This window comes from Myotis yumanensis, unplaced genomic scaffold (genome assembly GCF_028538775.1).
Source record: "Myotis yumanensis isolate MYYU_CA2020_CCGP unplaced genomic scaffold, mMyoYum1.0.hap1 SCAF_1, whole genome shotgun sequence".
Classification (NCBI taxonomy): Eukaryota; Metazoa; Chordata; class Mammalia; order Chiroptera; family Vespertilionidae; genus Myotis; species Myotis yumanensis.
The window spans coordinates 4,186,334-4,192,427 of record NW_027223752.1 but is presented as its reverse complement, the minus strand read 5'-3'; positions in this window follow the sequence as shown (position 1 = coordinate 4,192,427).

Genomic DNA, 6,094 nt, shown 5'->3' with positions numbered 1-6,094 from the left:
CGTCCAGACCCACCCCCGAGGGCGGAACCACTGAGCGTTCACAATCTTTTCTCCCCGTGGGCCCGAAGGAGAAACTGAGGCCTGAGGTTACCGAGCTGGTTGGTGCTGGAACCAGCCTTGAACCCCAGTCCAGGGCTCTTAGTGCACCCCCTCCACCCCCCCACCCCCGGCCCGGGCCGCTGAGCCCAGCCCGTCACGGCGGCGAGCAGGGCTTTTCTGGGCCTGGCATGCCTTCCCAGACTGGAAGACCAGGGTCTGGGTGACCCATCTTGGGCTGCCAACTCCGCCACAGGGTCCAGCGCGCTGGGCCCTGGAACTAACTGGGCTGCGGGAAGTGCAGCAAGTAAGCAAAGCTTGATCCGGTGCATGTAATTGAGTAGATTCGAAACCGGAGAGAACGTTGTTCTCCAGGTGATCCAAACACTGAGCGGCAGGTGCCCCTCACTCCAGATCAGCTGTGCCGTTCCGGGGTTATGGAATCACGGGGGACGGGCTCCTTCCTTTGTCTGGCTTCTTCCGCACAGCCTGACGGGGTTGGGACTCACCCACGTTGCCGCATGTATCGGCAGCTCCGCGTTGCTCCCGAATGGCGCGCTGATGTGCGGATGGTCCGCAGGTGCGGTGCCCGTTCTCCGGCCCAGGGACGTGTGGATTGTGTCCAAGTTTGTGGCTGTGGTGAATAAAGCGCCGGTGGACATCGATGTACACGTCTTTGCACAGGCATGTTGTGTTCGTTGTCTTGGATGAGTGGAATCATAGGAGTGGAATCGCTGGGTTTTCCGTTGGTAAGAAATTACCCAACTGTTTACCAAGCGTTTGGACTCTTCATTCTCACCAACAGGGTGTGAGAACTCCATTCCTCCTCCTTCTCACCAGCACTGGGTGTGCTCATGGTTCTCAGCTTAGCTGTTCTGGTGCGTGTGAAGCGGTGCTCGGTTACAGCCCACACCTGCCTTTCCCGGGTTGGGGGGTAGGGTTCGGGGGAGGGGGTGCGGAGCGTGACTCCCACGTGCTCATTATCGGCCATTCGTGTGCTTTCTGTTGTGAGAGCCTGTTCCAATCTTTCGCCCATTTTTACAAATTGGATCGCTCGTCACTTAACTATTGAGATGTAAGCGTTCTTCGTGCTTTGGATACAAAGTCTCTGTCAGGTATACGCACTGCAAATGTTTTCTCTCCGTCTGTGGCTTTTTCCATAGTCTTAATGGTGTTTTCCACAGAAAAGTTCTCACTTTTGATAAAGTCCAATGGTTCTTTTTTTTCTTTTATGAGTGAGTTTTGTGACCTAAGAAATCTTTGCCCACCTCAGTGTCAGATGTTCTCCCTCCCCCTCGCCCCCAGAAGTTCTATAGTTTACAGCGTTTATGTTTGCGTCTGTGACCTATTTTTAGTTTTATATGTGATGGGAACTAAAGCTTGAGGTGCTTTTTTAAACTTTTTTTGGTCTTTCCCAAAAGGATGTCCAATTGTGCCAGCACCATTTACTGTAATGACTTCTCCTTTCTCCATGGAATTAGCCAGGACTAAGACCAGATTTAAGGAGACACAACATTTAAGGTGGCAACCCTGCACTTGTGCAACCCTGAGCGTGCCTGTTTCCTTAACATTTGATGCCTAGGCACCTTGCTGGCCCCGCCCACTGACGGGTAAGCACCAGCAGATCTGTATAGAAACATCACTCTCTTCTCTATAACGGTGCCTGGGTGGCCTCGTCCAGGCGGGTCATGATCCACTGAGGGACGGGGCAGGGGTGCATCTTTGCTTAATACACTTGGAGGATACGGTTCCAGGGACAGACTCCGGGCTGCTGGGAGGCCAAGTCCTCGATACATAATTCATGTGCGCAGAGAGCTCTGGGTCCTGCAAGGACATTCCATTCCTTCAAAGGTTCTCGCAGGAAGGTCCCAGCAGGGGGCCTGGCCTTGTCCTTTCAGCCTCATGTGGGAGGCAGATGGGGAGGGCAGGGGGCCACAGAGACCCAGCGGCGGAGGCCCTAGGAAGGGCTTAAGAATCCTGGAGGTCCTCCCGAGGGACTGGATAAATTAATCAGGGCCCATCTCTGGGGTGGAGACGGCCCAGGACCCCTCCTCTTTTTATCGGGCAGACAAAACTGAGGGACAGCAAAAGGCACCGGAAATCCTGCTGTCCTCTGAGGCCTGGCCCCGACACCCCCTTCCCGGTCACTCTCTTGGTAAGACACGTGTTTTCCTGTCTACTCAGCACACGGACTCCCTAGGGTTTTTCAAAAAGCGATCCCTCGGTCAGCATCCATTCCCCAGGGACCCTGCTAAAGGCAGGTAGAGCCCCCCTGAGTCAGGTTTTCTGGACGGGAACCATGCACACAGGACGGTACACGCTCCCAGGTAATTCCGAAGCAGCCCCTCTCCTCCCAGCCTACACTAACCCCCCTCTCCAGGCTCCCTGGGACTCTGTGGTGAGATTCTGACCCAATTCCACTCCACTTAAGAGGTCTTTACTGAGCACCGGGGCGACACCACACACAGACGTAGCATCTCGCACGTGTTGCCTCCAGACCTCAGAAAACACAGGTTCCAAGAGGTTCAGAAACCCACTCAGGTCACTCAGCAAATAAGGGCCAAGCTAGGATTTGAACCCAGATCCGATGACCACAGAGTCCACATGTCTTCTACCCTAGGGTCCCTGCCCATGAGGAACCTATAAGTTAGTCAAATCAATGCAAAAACAAATCATTATAAATTGAGGAAGAATTCATTCATTCATTCATTCATTCATTCATTCAGCAGGCATCCCATCCATCCATTCACAATGTATTTCCAGAGCACCTACTGGGTTCTGAGCACTGAGCCTGGAAGGGTGGAGAACTGTGCGAAACTTCAACAGTGATGAGCCCTAATATGTGGCCCACAGCTCCCCGCTGGGGGAGGCTGAAGAATAGCGGGTGCATATTGGCTCTGCCCCCTGCTGGCTGGGTGACATCAGGCAAGTTACTTAACCTTTCTGAGCCACAGTTTTTTCATCTCTAGAAGTGGGGATTGAATGAGATGATGAAAAGCATGCCTACCTCTGTACCTGGCACATAGTGGGAATACAGCCAAAGGAAGAGGAGAAGGTAGGGAAGTCCAAGTCCGTGGGAGAAGGAAGGTGTTAGTTTTACACGGCAATTGCTCATGGGCTGTGCTTATTCTAGTCTATCTGATGGGGGGCTTATCATCTGATGGATCACCTGAATTAATCAGAAAAACAATCATATAGAGTTATTTTAAATCTTAGAACACATGCACTTATGTGAATAGGGGATTAAGTTTCTTATATGTGAACTAGAGGCCTGGTGTACGAATTTGTGCATAGGTGGGTCCCTCGCCTGGCCGAGATCAGGGCCAATGGGGAGAGGGACAACTGGCAGGAGGGAGGGACTGCAGGAGGTTGGCCAGCCACTGGAGGTTGGCTGTGGGAACGCACTGACCACTAGGGGGCAGCTCCTTCATTGAGCATCTTCCCCCAGGTGGTCAGTGTGCATCATAGCAACCGGTTGACTGGTGGTTGGAGCAACTGGTTTTAATGGTCACTTAGGCTTTTATATATATACATAGGGGGTTATGTTTTTTTAAAGTTTTCTTTTCAAGGCTGTGTGATGCAATTGAGGAGGTGACTCAGCTGTGAATCCAGCAAGCAGAACCGATAAGCAGGGTCAGGCCGACCCACCAGGAGTTAAAACACCATCTCATCGAAGGACAATAGCTGACATCTGTGGACCTCCAGGACTGCACGTAGCTGCATTCTGTTCCCAGCCTCACCCTAGCCCCTGCCCCTTTATAATCCTGTCCCCTGCACCTGCTGGAAGGCAGGATTTGAATGCTGGTAAGCGCCCTGTCTTCTTGGTTGGCTGGCCTCCTCAATAAACGCCTGATTGGACACAGCGACAGGCAGCCTGAGCCCACCCTGGGGTTTCCTGGTAACATAGCCACGTCCTTCTAGAGCAGCGGTTCTCAACCTTCCTCATGCCGCGACCCTTTAATACAGTTCCTCATGTTGTGGTGACCCCCAACCACAAAATTATTTCTGTGGCTACTTCATAACTGTAATTTTGCTACCGTTATGAATCGTAATGTAAATGTCTGATATGCAGGATGTATTTTCATTGTTACAAATTGAATATAATTGAAGCATAGTGATTAATCACAAAAACAATATGTAATTGTATATGTGTTTTCCGATGGTCTTAGGCAACCCCTGTGAAAGGGTTGTTCGACCCCCAAAGGGGTCACAACCCACAGGTTGGCGACCCACAGGTTGAGAACCACTGTTCTAGAGTAAGTGCCCAGAGGGCTACAGAGCGGGCACAGGATGGTTCTCATTTGCCCATGAAGTGCACCAGCACCCAGCAAAGGCTGGGCTTGAACGACGTGCTCTGAGGACGTTTCCCAGTGAACAAACCTCCAAGCTACTCGGCAGTTACGGTTGGATGCATGGATGGACGGAATGAAGTAGGCGGATAGAGGAAGTAACACGTCTCCCTCTGTCCCCTCCATGGCCTGCCCCGTTTTCCTGTCCCGCACACACAGCAGGACCGTTACTGCAGGTGAGTGAGCTAGAGCTCCCCCGTGATCCCAGCGTCCCTCCTCGTGCAGCAGGGGTGCTGACTCTGGGGCTCTGCCCCACCCAGAGGGTTAGAGACCCACATCTCCGACCCCCATTTCTTAACAGGAGGGCAAAGGGGCCCCTGAGAAATCACTCATTCCCTCCACAACAACCACTAAGCTCCTACCAAGAGCCAGGCATCATGCCAGGCTCCCTGGAGGGGTGAGTACACCTCACTGGGCTGGGCCACGGTCCACAGGAGGGAGATGTACCAGGTGAGAGGTGGAGACGAGGCCACCACCCCACGTTCACACAGTACAGGCCTGCGTGGTTCGATAGGGTAGCCGTGGGCCCCCTGTGCCACCGAGCACCGGAAAGACGGCCAGCCTGAAAGATGTGTGGAATACACACAGGATTCTGGAGACTCGATGTAGAAAGTAATGCTTTTTCATGTTGATGACATGTGGACATGGCGATATTTGGGATGTATTGGACTAAACAGAGGACATTCTGGATGTCAGCCTCGCCTGTCCCTTTCTGCCTTTTTCAATGTGGCTGCTAGAAAACTTCACGCTGCGGATGCAGAGCGCAGCCTGCATCCTGTTTCTATGGAGAGCAGTGGCCGAGATGGTCCGGAGCACACAGCTCCTGTGTGGGGTGGGGTGGGACGCAGGAGGCTGGGGTGGGTCTTCTGCTCACTCTGTGGCCTTGAAGGATGCCTGGGTTTGGGGCAGGTGAGGAGAGGGCGATAGACCAACTGCCTCCCGCCAGGGAGCCATTTTGAACCAAACAGGCCCAGTTTCCCACCTAGCCAACACGGGCCTTTTCAGTCTTACCGCACTCATTCCCTCACCCTGGCACTCCAGGCCCAGGCCAGGACCTGACACGGGGCGGGGGGGAGGGTGTGTGCTGGGTGTGGAGCACATATCCTCAGAAATCCCAGCCCCCCTCGGAAATGCGGACACAGAGAGGGAGGTGGTCCCCTCCCCAAACCCGGGCTGGGCCCTTCCCTGCCTCCCACAGAGGCTCCTCTCCTGGGAAACTTCCGGAGCCCAGGCCCCGCCAGCCCGAAGGTAATTGCTGCTTTGGCTTCCTTTGTTCCCTGCGCCTCCAGAGCCTCCAGACACGGATGAGCTCATTTTAATTAGAGCGCTGATTGCCTGGGTGGAAATGGGGTGGGGGCGGGGTGCCAGGTCTGCGGGAGGCAGCGGCCATGACGCAGGAGGATGCTCTGCCTCCGCACCCCCTCCCTCCCAGGCCACAGGCCGCTTTTCCCAGTAACAGCAGCAAGGAGGGCGGGGCTCGCAGCCATGGGGTCACCAGGCTGCTGGGGGTTCCCACATGCCCATGGCCAAGCCCCTGGGCGCCACCACTGGTTCCTCCTCATCACAGCCTGCAGGGCGAGGTGTCTGCTAGAGTGCCTTTCGGAGAACAGAAACGGCCCCCCTCATGTCTAATGAGCCAAAGGGCAGGATTGAGCTCAGCATCTGGCGGGAGATGTGCCCACGGTGCCGCCTCACATCCCAAGTCCCGG